At 46.0% G+C, this 18010-nt stretch overlaps 1 protein-coding gene across 2 annotated transcripts in view; it reads right to left on the bottom strand.

Moving 5' to 3' along the window:
- LOC138301147 (uncharacterized) overlaps positions 1-967 on the bottom strand; it is a 50566-nt gene extending 49599 nt beyond the window's left edge. The window contains exon 1 of one of the 2 annotated variants that reach the window (XM_069241316.1): positions 834-967. The gene's annotated coding sequence lies outside the window, so the exon portion shown is untranslated. The remainder of the gene's footprint in view (positions 1-833) is intronic. The other variant, XM_069241318.1, reaches the window with a different exon arrangement.
- Between the last annotated feature and the right edge of the window lie 17043 nt (positions 968-18010).

Genomic DNA, 18010 nt, shown 5'->3' with positions numbered 1-18010 from the left:
TAGAAAGGCTAGAAGACGAATAAATGTTTATGAAAATAGGGGTGATGTTGAAAAGGGAAGAGCATGAAATGGTGAAAGAGGAGTGCAGGGAGGGAAAGAAGTGCATGAAAGAGTACAAGAAGGAGAGATAAACCGTCAGACGAATAGAGCCAAAGGGAGAGAGAATGAAAGGGAGCACAAAAGAGAGCGGAAGAATGAAAACTGGAGGGGTCTGCAGAGAATAAAAAGATCAAGGGGAGAGGGAACGTAGGAGACTCAGTGAGACAGGGGTGGTGTGAGAACAGGAAGAGGTAGAGAGGAAGTGTACGTAGAGATTTGAAGCGAGTGGAGAGTCATAGAGGATGAGAGCAAAAGAGATAAAGAACCAGACAGAGAGAGACAGTAGGGAAAAGGTGGAGGGATGAAGAAAGCGAAAGAAAAATTGAAGGGACCGAGGGAACTAAACAGATAGCGAGAACAGCTAGCAGTGAAAATAAGAGAGGAAGGCAGCGGAAAGAAAGAGGAGGAGGGTGGCACATAGAAAAAACAGGAGTTGTGAAAGGTAGTGCGGACGGAGAACAAGAACAGAAGAGCATAAGGTGGAGAGAGAGGGGGGAGAGAAGAGAGAGAAGGAAAGGCGCTGTTAAGGGCGTGTTTGGTGTGAAGCAGGGCAGAGGGGTACAGGACAGAAAGCAGGCGGTGGGTGCAGCAGCACCAGGAACACGCTCTCCGCGCAGCTCCAGCCCGCCTGCCCAACACCACTGCCCCCTGCTCAGGCAGTCTGCAAAAGAGACATCACGCGTTTCCATCGGCGGAGAGATGTCATAAATCAGTACAACCCTAGGCTCGCTTACCTGCGCGCAGGGGTCGCGCGTCCAACTCGTTGACGTGAGATGGAGAGAAAGCGAGAGCAGGTCGCGACTGTCCCTTTCAGAGGCAAAAGCGCGACTATTTATTTACACTAAACAGGTGCCGCGCTCCTCCCACTCTGGAGCCATCACATCCGCGCAGGACCCTCCCAGCCCGCCCTGAAATAGACAGTGTGCTGCCTCAGGTTACAGAATGTAAACAGTGGCCCTGCTGCGACGCGGGGACTTGGCGGGCGGCCCACTGTGCAGGCGTTCAAGAAGAGTCGAGATCTTGCTGGCCGAAGTTTAAGACAAAACAAAGTCAGGGCCGCCCAAAGGTGCCGCGATGCGCCAGTGCGGCTGTTTGTCGAGCCGGCTGTCCAAAAAGCATTGCTATACAGCGTGCCTGTATGGACAGTATGTGTTGATGGTGTGCACTCCTGGTGCGGAGCAAATTAAGCCAATGACAGAGCAGTGGAGCGGTTTTAAAGAATCTGCCGGAGTACGTCGAGGACACACATTTTTACAAGGGCAATTTGCTGAAAAACTGGACTCGTTTGGCACACTCGTTGTCTTTTGTTAAGCATGTGCCCTCTTAGGTCAATCTTAAATTTCTCACAACGCCCCTTTTTCCTTGCCTGCGCTATGACCTGATATCCAAATCCCGGGACCTCCTTCTCGGCTCTCACAATGCGCCTCTATTCTGCCCTACTGCGCATGCTGTCAGTGCCAGTAACGACAGAGGCACGTAGCACTCAAGCTGCACCCCTATTGCGAAATACAGCAGTTATGTGTGACCCAATATTGACACCCAAGACCTCTCACAATCGAATTCAGTCGTGAGGGTTCCTGGGCCCCGCCTGTGAGACTACCAGTCAACTCTTACAGTGCACCTCTACTCTGAACTGCAGTAGGTGTTTGTATCCTAATATCAGAGCCAGTAGAATTATGTGACAGTGGAGCACCACATTATGCGGTAGGGGTGACTATAATATGCGTTAATGAAACCCAAACAATGTGGCATAATGCTACACGGTTTTTTTAATAGTAGAGTTTGATTATTTTTTCGTTTTACAAATGGCAATCGCAAATATTTCACCTCAATACCAATTTAATAACCAAATACAGAAACAAGCAAAATAAATATGACTAGTAATCGTATTGGAAAGGTCAACCACTGTGCACAAACACGTCACTATATTTTTGGTAACTTTAGATCCGTTTGAGCTAGATGCACAATTTTTTGTTAAAATCTACAGGTTATGTTGCAGAAGATGGAGTATGTGGCAAATGCAGAAGATCCAAATTTTGTGAAAAATGCTACAGTTGCAGAGACGCATAACTCCAGTGGCCCTGCTAGTACTGATAATAGAAACAAAGCTCCTACAGTGCAATTAATTCTATCTCATTTGGCGTAGCTACTGGTATCCTAATACTGAGATATTTATTTCTTTGAAATGTTATGTACAGGAGGGGCCGAATTAAGATGACGCCTGAGCGCTTTACATTTAGTCGAGAAAACAACCTTTTGTTGCATCACTATACAGTATACATAGACACCACCCCACACACATATATGTGCTTTCTAGTGTGTGTTTGGAAAATAAAAATATACTTATATATATTTATATATATATATATATATATATATTATTTTTTTACCTACTGGCAATCGCCACTAGGTAGTTATAGTTAGGACCATGTGTTTTTGGACTTGCCTATATCTTTGGCACCGTTTGGCGAATCTTGATGACATTTTCCAAAAGAAGTGGCCTGGTGATTCTTGTCGGCATGGAAAGATTTGGGGTGATCCATTAAGTGGGAGCCAACAAAAAGGGTAGGGGGTCAAAAAAGTTATATTTTCCATGTTAATTCCTATAGGACCTTTAGACATGGCTATAGCCTGAATGACTGGTTGGAATTACACCAAATTTGGCAGAAAGCTAGCTTTCAGTACGCAGATTATGCCTTAGCTTTTTTGGTGTAAATATGTCCAGTAGTTTTTGAGAAATTAAAGGGAGAATACATTTGTATAAATAGGGCCGCAAATCCTTTGCAATGATTCTTGAAAAAGACAAATTCCTGCAGGGAAATGCATGCCTCTGATCGGCTGCCAACACCTCAAACCAAGAAGTGTTGGCAGCCTTCTTGTGACTCGGGTTGAGCCGAGTCCCATAAAAAAAGTGTAAATAAAATGGAAAGGGGCCACTGTAGAGACACCGTGACCCCTTAGATCTGGTGCTAGGGTCCCAGAGGGACCCTGCCATAGCAAAAAAGCATTTGTTTTGTAATTTGTGCCACAAAATCATGACAGTCGTGAATTCACAAGAACATTTTTAAAAAAACAAGTGCAGGCTCCCACACTTGTTTTTAAATAAGCTCCGGGTGGACCAGATCCCAGGGGCATTGCATTTTTAAATGTGGGGGCCTCCTGCCCCTCCTTAGCCCTGGGGACCACCAGCTCCCTGGGGCTATTGTTAGAGTAAATGTGGTGGGCTGTGCGGCCCCTGGCAGCCCTGTGGAATGCCTCCTCCCTAGGGCAGTATGCAAAAGTAATGCGAGGGGGTCCCTCGGCTCCCATGCAGCCACGGGGACTGCCACCTCCCCCGGGCATGAATAAAAACTCATACGGGGGGCTGCCCGACCCCCCCACCACAGCGACCACCACCTGCCCAGGGCATTCACAAAAGTTGGTATGGGGGGGGCATACGCCCCCCCCTGCAGCCCTGGGGACCACTACATCACAGGGGCTTTACTGAAATATGGTGTGAGGGGCTGCGCGGCTCCCCCGCAACCCCCAGGACCACCACCTCCCCGGGGCAAACTGTAAAAAATAGAAAGGGGGTCCATTTCGGACCCGAGGCCCTGGTGACCATCACCTCCCTGGGGCTGTTTTCATTGGAAGGGGCCCCCCTCGTGGAGCCACTGATGGCCCTGGAGACCGCCACCCCCATGGCTGGCTCCTGATGTGTCCTGGGGTGCCCACCCCCGGGACATAGCTGTATGCTGTGGCTTGGCGGCAGCTTTCAAACAGCTCTCCCTTCATCGAAGCAGAGGTTACCTCTGTCTGCCTGCCCACGGAAATGCTGTAAAGCACAAAGAGGAAACTGCTGTCAGAGACAAGAAGCTGTTTTAGCAGCCCCCTCTCTGTGGCAAGCAATGCTGGCTCCCGCAGGAGGCAAGGAGCCAGCAGGGACTGTAGGGGCCTTTAGGTTCCTCCCCATGGTCCCCAACATTGTGACTTGGTGCCCTGGGGGGCACCCAGGTCACATGGGTGGGCCCCGGGGGATGGGGTCCCTGGGGCCGAGATTGGGCCTATGGGGGGGGGGGCATCCAGCCCCTCACCCCAAAAAATAAATAAAAATTAGGCTGGGCCCCGGGGCTGAGATCGGTCTGGGGAGGGGACCGTGTTGACCCCCTACCTCAAAAAAAAAAAAATAAGTAGGCCACGCCCAGGGGATGCTGTCCCCGGGGCTGAAATCAGCCTGGGGGGGGGAGGGTCACAGCCCCTTTTCCCCCAAAAATTAAATATTTATCCTGGGCCCCAGAGGATGGGGTCCCCAAGGTCGATATAGGCCTGAGGAGGGGGGCCATGTGCGGTTGGGTTGTTATAGAAGTTGGCCACAGGGACTGGCCGCAGGAAAGGCCCTGTGGCCCACCGCCGCCGCACACGACCGAAGACCGTGCACAGCGCAGGGTTAGGTGGTTATAGGAGTTGGCCACGGGGACTGGCAGCAGGCCAAAGGTGGCAGTGGTTGGATTAACGTATAGTAATAAAAATTACTTTACGTAAAAAAATCATAGAAATTCACTTAAAAAAACCATTACAGGGGCATTACAGTTAGGAAATAGAATCAAAAGGACATTGAAATTCACTTAAAAAACAAACCAAAGGTTACAGAGACGTTGTAGTTAGGCTCCCATTTTAAACATACAAATCCATAGAAATTCACCTGTTATAGTTAGAGTTATGTCAAGTAACTATAACTTGTGATCTAAGGTAACTATAACTCACGGCCTCACAATGGACTGCTAATTACCCCACAAATTACAGCACTCATGACATCTTTGTTAAGATCATTGATAATATCAATGTAAGTATTTGCAGTAAAATTGCAGTAAATTTGTTTTGATGAAAAAAATGTGCATGGCAGGGGCGCGAGTTATAGTTACCGTAGGACACAAGTTATAATTACTTGACATAACTCTGACAGGTGATTTTCTATGGTTTTGTACGTTTAAAATCCCTGTAACCTTTGTTTTTTTTAACTGAATTTCTATGGTTTTAAAAATTCTATTTCCTAACTATAACATCCCAGTAATCTTTTTTTTTTCTGTGAATATATATGTATGAGTAATGAGTAGTTACATTTAGGATCATGTTTCCATAGGAAAAATATTTGTTGGTTTGCTTATAACTTTCACGTCACTTGACAAATCTTCATGAAACTGTCCAAAAAAACGCCTCACCAACCTCAGCTTTTTCCTGGAATGTTCTGGGATGATCTGCCATATGGGGGTTGGAAGGTGAGAAAAAAAGGGGTCCCAAAACAGATTTTCCGGATTAAGTTCTCCATAAGAACATTGAATCGCTATAGCACAAAAACTGCTAAACAGAATTGCACCAAATTAGGCTGTACACTAGCTCTTGGTCCAGAAAGCGTGCTTTTTGTGATTTGGTGTGATCCTCTTTAGTCAGTATTGAGAAATTAGGGTTAAAAAATATAGATATTTCATATTGCAGAGGACACGCTGTGGATCCACAATGGATCCGTGGATCTGCAAGCTTAACCACAGTTGTGATTGGCTGGCCACAACCTGAAGAAAAAGTTGCAGCCACCATCTTAGACTCAGGGACTCGGTCCCCAATAAGATATAAGGGGGCAAGATAGAGGCACCATGACACCCTAGGGTTTGGTGGGGGTAGGTCCCAGAGGGCCCTCCCCAGAGGTTACATTTTATAAAAAACAATTTTGAGTGATCCATGGATCCGTAGATCCACTGCAATGCCCAGGGTGACAGATCTGGGCAGTTGCTTCAATTTCTGGATCCAGAGCGAATCCACAGAGGTGTCACATTGAATGTCGCAGTTGATCCGCGGAACCACAGAACCCCAAAAACATTGAAAAGGGATTTGTGCACCTGCGCAGGGGTTTGGTACTTGGAGCAGGTTGAGTGCAGGCTCTGCACCCAAACCCGCACAGCAAAAGGCCATGCGTAGCAGAGCACTGGGCACCTATCCCCACGCCACGCATAGCAATGAACATCTTACTTTACATTAAAAAAAGAATAGAAATTTACTGAAAAAAGCTAAAGTGAAAGTGATGTTATAGTTAGGAGGCATAATATTATCTTACTTTGTAATATAGATAAAAAAACATACAAATTTACTCAAAAACAAAGATTAAATGGATGATATAGTTCGGTGAAAATGTCAGTTGAAACATACTGTTTTAAACTAACAAAACCACAGAAATTCACAAGTTATAATTTTCTTAAGTAACTATAACTTGTGCCCTAAAGTAACTATAAGTCTTGCCCTCGCCATGCACTGGTAAGTACATCCTATATTACATCACTCATGACATGTTCTATGACACTATTGATAATATCACTGCAAAATCGGAAATGAGATAGTTGATGACAACACTTTGTATGATGGGGGCTCATTTTAGCTAATTTATGGTTACTTGAGATTTTTGATGAAAAAACTGTGCATGGCAGGGGCGCAAGTTATAGTTACCTTAGGGCACGAATTATAATTACTTGAGATAACTCCAACAGGTGATTTTCTATGGTTTTATACATTTAACTATAGTGATTTTCTGATGTTTTGTTAGTTTAAAACAGTATGTTTTAACTGTTATTTTCACTTAACTTCAACATCCCTTTAACCTTTGTTTTTTAAGTGATAACACGTGTGCATGTATTTTTATACATAGACATCTACAGGTATACATCATACTATATTTGGATATTTAAAGAGTTAAATTGGAAAACCTTGTCCCTGTCAGTTTGACAAATAGATAAAGCTCTCGCAATACACCTCTATCGTTACTTACATGAGTCAGACATCTCCCTGTACTAAATCCTCCATCAATTTCTCACAATTCACCTATATTCAGACCTTCAGTAGTAAATTATGTCAAAGTACCAAGTCAGTCACAGCACTCTCACAACACACCTCTATCCTGACTTATAAAGCCCTTTCATCCCAATACTGAGGAATTCACAGACCTCACTGTGCACCCTTACCATGATCAACATTGTGTAAGGATATCTCAGTGTTATGAGATAGGCAGAGCTCTCTGCGTGCACCTATGTCTGCACCTGCTCCATGGAGTAAAATTCAAAAACTGAAGTCCCAAAAGAGCTTCTACGGTAGCCTTAGCAGTTAAGATCACTATCCGACCACACAAACACCGACAGAGCTCTCAAAATACACCTCTTTCTAGCCTGTCACACACAACTATCCAAGTGCAGAGACATCTACACTGCTTTCACTAAACACAATTATCCTCCTCTGCTGTGTGTAGCAGTGTCCCAGAATCAAGATAGTCAGGGCTGTCAAAATAAATCTCTATCCGGTCCCACACCACCCAACCACTTAGTCACTGCTGAGCTATCCAGTAGACCTCTACCTTGACCTGCACTCCACACAAGTATCTTCATTCAGGGGCACCAATGGAGCTCCCATTTTGCACTTCCATCCTGAACTGCAGTGTATCCTTGTATCCTTACACTGAGACTTCAGAAGACCTCCCATAATGCACCACAGTCCTGAATGGCTGTATGCAAGGGTGTCCATGTGCCTAGACACACAGGCATCACTCTCAAAATTTCTCTGTATCTGTTTCTACACTGTGCCCATTAGCTCAACACTGATATATAAAAAAACTCTACCTGACTAGTACACGATCCACTATCCCACTACTGGCACATTTAGAGAGCTCCCAGGATGTACATCTTTCCTGAATCATAGTGTGTGCCTCAATGCTCATCATCCACAGAGATCTCACAATGCACCTCTACATTGGCTTACAACGTGCTAAGGTATCCCAGTACTGCTATATTTTCAATGGTTATTTGAAACGTATCCTTTTTCCAGAAAAAGCTGCATATTTACATAAATGATCCAACTCGTACTTTGAGCCTTCCCTGACATTGACAAAATGAGCACCATTCACACTCAGTGCCTCGTTCTAAATGAAAATAAACATAGTGTAAAACTGTCAGCTCATTTGCTTACAATAGGAGCAGACAACATAAACTACTACCACGTGATTCTAATTTGCACAGCTGTCCTATGTAACACCACAATATGTATTCTTTTGGAGTGTTGTTTTCTCCTTTTTTTGTTGTGGTCAGTGCTGTGCCACAGGACTGAATCTGCACCTCTCCTGAGGCCCATGTAAGCCGAAACCAGTCTGATATTGCTTATGTACACACTCATGCTCGCCAGTTCAGGCTGGACTGTGACAAGAGCAGGACAATAGCTGATCAGCATAATGTATTGTATTGCAGCATTTATATAACACTTACTAACCCTATGAAGGGCGCTGAAGCACTAGCCTACATTTGCTGCATGCTACACCACATAAGGTGTGTGGATGGAAAGATTTCTTTGTTTTGATCATATTTGGGAAGTGCGTGTTGACCACAGTGGTGCTGTTAGTGGGTTATGGGATGCAATTCGTAACAGCGTAGTGGGCGATGACGTGTCACAGACACATCCGCAGTTTTATCGTTTTCAGTGTGCTGGTAGCTGTGAACAGCTCTGCAGTTCCCTTTATGGTAATTTTTATAATAGTCTGCTTAGCTGGCAACTGCACTGGGTTATCCAATTGGAGATTATGTGTGTAGTTGTGGCCCTGAGTTAGCATAGCTTGTGGGGAGAGAAAAGCTGAGAGATCTGGTGGGATGGGCATTGTTATTATCATCCCACAGTGTCATTGTGAGGTGTAATGAAGGGGTCAGAATGTATAGATATTGCGGGCTTGCAGTGGTGGACTAATTAACATCCACTGAATTGTCCAGCAGTGTGTGACAGATCTCTTCAGTTATTCCATGCCTGTTCAATTATTGATGTCTGTTTTTTTGACTGTACATTACTGGTGATGGACAACCCTTGCAGCAGATATGTGTTGTGTGAATATAAGAGGCATAAGTTATAATTTGCTGCTGACTGCTGTGTATTATGGTATTAGTATTCTTGTGGACCATAACTGTTAAATATGCAAATACATCACTAAGGCGGTCATTCTGACCGCGGCGGTCGGCGGTCATTCTGACCGCGGCGGTCGGCGGTCGCCGCCCGCCAAGCGGTTCCCGCCGAAAGACCGCGGCGGCCATTCCGGCTTTCCCGCTGGGCCGGCGGGCGACCGCCAGAAGACCGCCGGCCGGCCCAGCGGGAAAGCCCCTTCAACAATGAAGCCGGCTCCGAATGGAGCCGGCGGAGTTGCAGGGGTGCGACGGGTGCAGTGGCACCCGTCGCGATTTTCACTGTCTGCACAGCAGACAGTGAAAATCTTTGTGGGGCCCTGTTAGGGGGCCCCTGCACTGCCCATGCCACTGGCATGGGCAGTGCAGGGGCCCCCAGGGGCCCCACGGCACCCGTTCCCGCCATCCTGGTTCTGGCGGTGGACACCGCCAGAAACAGGCTGGCGGGAAGGCGGTCGGAATCCCCATGGCGGTGCTGCAAGCAGCGCCGCCATGGCGGATTCCCTGGGCCAGCGGGAAACCGGCGGGAAACCGCCGGCTCCCCTTTTATGACCGCGGCTTTACCGCCGCAGTCAGAATCGCCCAGGAAGCACCGCCAGCCTGTTGGCGGTGCTTCCGCCGCCCTCCGCCATGGCGGTCATGGACTGCCAGGGTCAGAATGACCCCCTAAATATGTTGCCACAGCAAACCATAGGTTAGCCCTTCTTAAGTTTACCTGAATATCGAAAGCAGTTTGCTGGTTGGGTTGTTTGCACTCTGTGTGTTGTAAGCTGAGGATTATGCTTGACAGTCTGTCTGTTTTCTTGACTCTGTTGCTGTGATGTAGGGCGGTGCAGTTATCTAGCCATGTTTTCAGCTGTCTTCAGAAGTATATATGCTCCTGGGCACTTCTAATGCTGGCTGGTAGTAAGTTCCGGAGCTTGATGGTTTGTACTGAGAAAGCAGTGCCTTCTACAGATTTCTTATTGTAAGGTAGTATGATGATAAGTGGTACAAGTCTGGAGTACAGTGACATCATCATATGATTAAATATCTACTGACATTAGGGGTAGGGTTACCGGCTTTGTGCATCTTCCACAGCCTCTGAAGAGAAAGCAGGCAACACTGTTATTTAATGACACCCAAAGGCCCAGAGTATATGACTGCAGCAGAGGGATTTGTATGTTGCCACACCAGAGTCACAACAGCATTTCTTGGATGATAATAAAAGCAAAATCAATTGAGGCTGGTTGGCAAGGCGATCATGGTGGAGGGTCCACTGAAATCCTGATGAGGGAGCTTAGCTGTGGATTCTAGTACATGGTTTAAGTGGGGGTCTTATTAAATAATAATTTTTAGTGGGGTATCTTGGTGAATTAATGGTGTGAAATGTTAGGATTAGATACTTGCTGGGTGGATTATGAGAAATATTCTGAAAAGAGAGATAATGAGAAGAAAAACTAATAATCTGTTCATATGATACAGAAAAAGAAACGTGAGATTAATACAAGGAAACTGGCAGAGCTTTCACTGCATCAGGTGTAAGAGCAAGAAAGTTCCATTGCACGGTTTGTTCCTACCAAAGGCACCTGTTTCTTACTCGATATGTCACCTTTTAATTAGATCTTCAACAATGAACAATTTAATAGAACATATAGAAATATGTTTTTCTTCCCAAACAGGGTGTCATCATTTATTACACATCTATAGCTCTGACAAAATAGTTGTTCCTGAAAATAATGTATATTTGCATATATATATATATATATATATACATAGAGAGAGAGAGAGCGAGAGAGAGAGAGAGAGAGAGAGAGAGAGAGATAGATAGATAGATATATAGTGCTTTCTCTTTTCTAATTTATTTGAATCAATATTCATTTTCTCTAATATGAATGTATCATTTGGTTGTTAGGGAGTACAAACCTCACTGTTTAGCATGTGTTTGCACTATACTATTGGAGGTAACTATGCCGTCATGGCAGAGTACATTACTACCACCATACCGATGGTCCTCTTCCCACCACATTTGGAGATGTCTTTAAGCCCAGTGGACATCTCTTAACATTGGCAGGAGCCACCCTGATGGCAGTTTCTGTCAATGTATTAAACGTTTGATGGATGGTACTGTACTATCAGTCACACTTTTCACATGTTTTTGTATTTTCAAAAACAAGGTCCCAAATCTGGATAATACACAGGTCTGTCTAAAGTGGCACGATGGGTGAAGAGTGATGGGTGAGAATGTGGTCCACATGATCACCTTTGCCTGAGGTTAATTAAAGCTTTCCTTCCTTTACTTTGTTATTTGTTGCAATGGATCCCTAAGTGTGACAGACATGCCCAGCCGTGGGTCTCTGTTCTACAGGACTCAAGCTGCACTAGGCTAATAAGGCTCAAGTAGTCACAACGGATCAGCGGTTGGTTGTGTTCCCATCTGGAGGGCACCTGGCCTGGCAGTTTGGTTTGGACTGTTCATATAGGAGTAGAACCAAAACTGATTTGCATATGGTTGGTCTCCAGCCAGAGTGTGTCAGTGCCTGATAATGGTGGACTGTACTGCGGTTTGAGCAATCACCAGTGGCAGAGATCAGGCTGCACATTCCTTCCATCACCTATTTGTTTGTGCAGTGCTTTTTGACAGCAGCAAAATCAGTGCTCAAATTCTGTAAATACACTATTTATGTAAACTATTTTTTATTTCCACAAAACAGTACTGATTGCAAGTAAAGACAATCTTTATGTAATTTGGCCACAGGTGCTTAAGTCACTGTGCAGTTTAAGGTATAAGTAAGTTATCACAAATTATCAGTCCTACACGGTGTGTATGGGTGCCTTAAAATAGCCTAAACTATTCTTAATGAATTGTTTGGTGCCCTAAAACTCATGCCACAGTGATTTATATGTAATCTATTACAATCCCTGTCAGTTCGCTTAAGGGCTTATGCTGTTACTTCTTGGATCTGTGTGCATCTTACAGCCTACATATTTCAATCCATTGAGAAAGCTTAGTAGGCTGATGTTACGTTCCAACTGCCGTTAGGTGGTACACAGCCCTGTGTGTAACCTGGAGGCCACATCTTCCAGTCACTGCACAAAGGTCTATATGCACCCTCTGACCATATGTGGAAAACCCAGTAAGATAGTTTAGTGAGGTGTATTCATGCTGCTGAGATACATAGAAAACATATAGAACACTTGTCTAATCTCAGCAGGCAATAGTTAAAGAATTATCACATTATGTGAAGGCCAGGATTATGCCAAGAGGCACATTATCATGTAACAGATGGCTGCATTATGCCAAAAAATGCCAACACAATGCCAAGAATCACTAATATTTATTTAATTAGTTTCACATTTATATGTACAAAAATATTGTGCACTATAATGGTGCAGTTGAACCCCATCATGTCACAGATGAGTCACCGAATGCCATGGGTAGTCTGATGTAGGACCCAAATGAGTTACAACTATATATTTATTTATTTTATTTAGAACGTTTTCTTTAGCGCTGGCAAGACCCCGAGGGTATCAGAGCGCTTTACAACAGATTAGATAATAAACACATGAAAAACACATAAATCCCATTGCAGAACGGTTATGCAGTGGGATTCTCATGGACAAGAAGATAGCGATCCAGCAGTGGTGGGGTGGGGGGGTGAGAGATTCTTTTTGGCATGGAGGTTGGTTGAGGAGGAATTCTTTAAGTAGCTTCTTGAAGATCTGATGGGAAGGGCTGGATCTGATATGAATAGGTATGGAGTTCCAGATTCTCGGCGCGTTGTTTGAGAAGGAACATGTCCGAGTTTTTTGCTTCTTGGTTTTTGGCAGGATGAGGAGGAAGGTGTTAGAGCTTCTTAGTGATCTTGTTTCACCTGCTTCAAGAGTTTTTTGGTGAGGTATTCTGGTTTCCCAGTGTGAAGGGCTTTGTGTGTTAGGCAGGCAGTGCGGAACGAGCAGCAGGCCTCAATTGAGAGCCATTTTAGACTCTTCAGGGTAGGGGAGATCAGGTCATATTTTTTAATTCCAGTCACCAGTCTGGCAGCTCCGTGAAGAGTGGACCTCATAGGGGCAAATTGGGATTTGGCCGTGCCGGTAGGGATGGAGATCCCATAGTCTAGTCTCGAGAGTACCAGTGCTTGTGTGACCTGTTTTGAGATCATCATGGGAAATGAAGGATTTGATTTTGTTCAGAAGTTTAAGGCTGTGGAAAGCGTTGTTAGCGTTATTCTTGATGTGGTCCTGCATAGTCAGGTTGGAGTCCAGAGTGATTCCCAGAGACTTGACCGTGCTCGTAGGGGTGAGAATACATTTGAGAGCGTCAATGGATTTTAGCCATTCTTGCAACTGGGGGAGCTGGTTCGATTTAGAAAGGAGGAGTATTTCCGTCTTATCCTGGTTTAGTTTGAGATGGTTATGGGATAGCCAACAGTGGGCTTCTTTGAGGGTGTTGTTCAGGTGGTGGATATCTTCTAGAGGATATTTCGATATAAAGTTGCGTGTCGTCAGCATAGAGATGGAAGGGGATGTTGGCTCGAGCGAGAATGGTGGTAAGAGGGTCCATGTAAATGTTAAAGAGTGTGGGTGAGAGGACAGATCCTTGGGGGACTCCTCTGGTAATTAATGAGGTGGGCGAGGTCGAGTTTAGTATTTTTACTTGTTGCGTCTGGTTTTGTAGGAAGGAGGAGAACAAGGCGGAGTACTGTACCTTCAATGCCGACTCTCTTTTGGGGAGAGTCCAGAAGGAGCTTGTGGTCAACTGTGTCGAAGGCCGCTGTTAGGTCTAGGAGAATCAGAAGGCAGTATTGGTTGGAGTCAAGGGAGTTGCGGAGGTCATCTACTATGTTGATGATGGCTGTTTCTGTACTACAACCTTTTCGGAAGCCTGATTGTGGAGGGTTGAGAAGGTTGTTGATATCAATGTGATGGGTTAGTTTTGGAGAACACATTTCTCGAGAGTTTTGGCAAGGAAGGAAAGATTGGAGACTGGTCTGTAGTCATAGAGGATGTTAGGGTCGGCTCCTGGTTTCTTAAGAATCGGCGTGATTTGGCCTAGTTTGAGGCAGTCAGGAATCACGTCGGTTTGAAGGGAGCTGTTGATGATCTTAGTCCATATCGGGGAGAGGGACTGGTGGAGTTTTTTTGCCAGGGAGGAAGGGAGAAGGTCAGCTAGGTGGGAGGATGTTTTGGAGGTGGACATTAGTTTGGAGATGTCCGATGTCAGGAGGGGGTGGAAGGATACCCAGCTGTCAGGGGTCGACAGCTGAAACTGGTTAGGGAGATAAATTTCAGTTTTGAGGGGTGGGTTGTCAGAGAGGGATGGATCAGGGATAATCTTGTTAGTGGAAGGCGGGGAGGCTCTGTGATTGGAGGGGTATCCAGTACTAGGGAAAGCTCAATCTCTGTAATTTTATCATTGAAGAAGTTAGCGAAATTGACACAAGTGTCTATGGTTGCAGGTAGAGGGTTGGGGGGAGATTTAGTACTTTGTTGTTTGATGATGTTGAAGGGCGGTTTTTGGCTCTGTCTAGAGCATTGCTGAAGAAGGTATTTTTTTAGTTGGATATGTGTTTTTGTAGCTTCTCTGTTCTCTTCTGAGTTGCTCAAGGTGGGTAGTGGAAGGGTCGGATCTCCAGAGTCTTTTGGCTGCTCTCAGTTTTCTTCTTTCTAAATTGAGATCATTGTTGAACCAGGCTCTAGATGGTGTGTTTCTACTCTTTTCAGTTTCATGGGGGCTAACTGATCAAGTATGTTAGTAATAGTTGAGTTGTACTGGGTGGTTAACTCCGTAGTTGAGAGTTTTGTCGAAGGGGGCGGTAGTCTTCCAGAGTAGTTAAAGGGATTTGGTCAATGTTCCTTTTCCATTTGAATGTCTTTTGGGATTGGGTAGTGTGTTTGGGGGTATAGTTAAGATGGAATTGGATGATGTGATAATCTGACCAGTCGACAGGAAGGATTTCATCAATCGTGAGTTAGTCGTTATGTGCTATTATCGCATCTAGTGTAGCTCCTTTGATGTGAGTTTGGCCCTTGCAGTGTTGGCAAAGGTCTTTGCTGTGTAGGAGGTCATTTAGGGATTGGATGAGAGCATTGTTCTCGTCATTCCATCGGAGGTTGACTTCTCCCAAGATGATGGAGTTGGGGCAGGAGAGGGAGCAGTGCGTTATTAGGTCAGCTAGGTGGTCAGCGAAAGGTAGAGTATTACCGGGGTGGTGGTAGAGAAGATGGAAGGTCAGGTTGGAATTGTCACTAGTCTTTATGGAGGCATTAAGGTGTTCACAGGAGTTGTAGTTGAATGAGTCTTTTAACTCTATTTCAATTTCATTTTTGTGAATGATGGCAATGCCTCCCCCGGGCGATCTTTTCTATCTTTGCTGGAAATTGAGTAACCGGGAGGGACGAGGATGTCCATGATCGGTTGTGAGAGTTCAGTCAGCCAGGTTTCTGTGACGAAGGCAATGTCAATGTTATGATTGAGGATGGCATCAGCAAGATCCGTAGCATGTTTGACTGCTGATCTGCAGTTAATGAGCATACAGTTTGTATGTTGATAGACCTTGGGGTCTGGCATGGAAGGGATCAGGGGGATATTTACGAGGTGAGCTGGGGTCTGGGTGAGGAAGGCTGTATGAGATGTCGACCTAGGCCAGTGATGACCTGGATGTTGGAAGGGGGGTTCAAGATGGGTAGGAGCGAGTTGTAAGATTGGGCGAGTTTGTTTGCTTCATTGTGAGACAAAGGAGAGTTTGTTCTTCTTGGCCTTGAGATGTTGAGGTGGTAGTGCCTGGAGGGCCAGATGAGACTCTGTGGGGTGGTCATGTCCGGCGAAGGCGTGTGTGTCAGGTTCGGGGAGGGGTGCATCAGCAGGTTGAGGCTTCTCGCTATCATGTTGATGCCCTGTATGATGAGTTTGAGTTGGGATTCAAGATTGGAAAGCCGTTCATTGATTTTTTAAGTGGAAGTGGGTTTGGAGGGGTGGTGTGGGAGATGAGGCTCCTATTTTCTGGGATCTGAAGCGACTGTTTCTGATGGATTTTAAGATCCCTGGGTAGTATGTGAGAGGAGACAGTAGTGGAGTGTTTGGGATTGGTATCGGGGTGGGTTAGAGGTGACAGGGGAAGTGGGCGGAACATGAGTGTCTCTACGATTCGTAGAGCCTAGTCTGTTAGTGGGAGGTAGGAGAAGGGTGTTGGGAGGGGGGCTGTGTTGGGGTAATCTTGGAGAGGTTCGGAGAGTGAAGAGGTATTGTGTGAGAGGATAGTGATGGTGTGGGCTGGGGAGCCTATAAAGATGTTGTGATTGAGGGTTGCAGGGTTAGGGGAGTAGGGGGCTAGGTCAGGGGAAGAGGGGTTGATGGGGATGGGTGGGTCGATCAGGTTGTGGATGGATCTTTGGGAATGGTGGCGGAGCTGGGGGTGGTGTTGGAGGGGGGTTGGACGTGGGGGTAGAGTGAAGTTCCAAGGGGTTGTGGATCTTAGGGGGGGCTTGTGAGTTGGGGGGGTTGAGGGTGTGGGATGGCTGACTTTAAAGAAGGGAATATGGATTTGAAAGCTCGGAGGTTAGTGTCGTTAGCTTGAATCTTGATGGTTCCGTTTCTGAAAATGGAGATGATGACATTTCCCTGGAACGTGGGTGAGCTGGAGATTGAGAGTTTTCAGCCGTATGGGATGTTGGTAGTTTTGGAGGAGAGTAGGTGTCTAGTGAGGAGGGTGTTCCATCTAGCTGGGAGTTTGGTGAAGAAGATAAGATCTGTTCCTTTAGGGCCTTTATGGGCATTGTAATAGGTGTCAGCGATAAGTAGCTCCGGGTGTTGCCTGATAAGTTTGTGCTTAAAGTTTTTCAGTGCAGTAGAGGAGAGGTTGTTGGGGGGAGATATGGAAAAAGAGTTGGGCCCGTGGGGTTTAAGGAAGGAGGAAATGGGTGGGATTGCTGGTCCTGTAGGGATCGACATCATCGGCTAGTAAGGTTAGGGGTAAAAGGTGGGGCAAGGTTAGGGGCCGGGGCTGGGGCTCTTGGGGGGGGGGGCTCCAGGTAATATTCGTCCTACCTTGGTAATGCTGCTCGAAAAGGGTTAAGTGGTCCTACTGATTGTGCTGGGTGTAGGTACTTGAGAAATCCAGTTAAAATGCCAGGGCTCGGTTTGGGGGTAAAAGGTCGCTAGCAGAGGGGGGCAACAAAGTGGGGGATTCCAGGGAGGGGGGAGGTTGTAAAAATGCACGCCAGAAAGTTTCAGTCAGAATGGGGGGGGAGGCAGTGGCTCAAAAGTCCGCCATTCCATTAGGAGGAGTCATGCAATGGCAAGAGGTCGGGGAGAGCTGGGATTAGAGGGGGGAGGGGGAAGAGGTGCTGACTAGGGGGGCGAGCATCTAGGGGACACAGATGATCTTGCGTGGGAGGGTGACCATTAGCTAAGGATGAACAGTGGAAAGCACGCACCCCGCAAGAGTTACACCGCCCCACTGGGGAGGAAGATGGCCCCAGGGGGAGGGGAGTCCCAAAAACGGGGAAGGCCGAGGAGGGAGCGTGCTACCCAGAGGGTAGTTAATCCTCCCTACCCTCTATTAGCTCTGAAACTCCTCAACTGGAGGAAACCCTAGGGTCATAGCTTGAGTAACCAGTTTTTTCCCGACTGGAGAAGGTGATAACAAATTGCACAGTGACTGAGGGTTGGTCTCCAAGGATAGAGGCAAGTAAGTTTAGAGAAGGGGGCTAGGTTAGACCATGATCTCTCGCAACAGGGTTATAATGCATCTGCCATGAGTATAAGGAAAATAAAGTTAACAAGTCTCAGACAAAGAAAGGGTTAGAACTTACTCCAGTATAAATTTACCTGGATTTGGATCATTGTGAATAATTTTTCCTGAAAAACAGTGATGGTCCAAAGAAGGTCCAAAAGGGAACAGGGCAGGGTCCGCATGTTATCCCGGCAGAACAAGGATAAACTCACCAGGGGTTCCAAAGCCTGGAGTCCAGTCCTTGGCTTG

Source organism: Pleurodeles waltl, chromosome 6 (assembly GCF_031143425.1).
Source record: "Pleurodeles waltl isolate 20211129_DDA chromosome 6, aPleWal1.hap1.20221129, whole genome shotgun sequence".
Taxonomy (NCBI): Eukaryota; Metazoa; Chordata; class Amphibia; order Caudata; family Salamandridae; genus Pleurodeles; species Pleurodeles waltl.
Note: the sequence above shows the minus strand (reverse complement) of the source record. Positions and strands in the feature narration are given on the sequence as shown.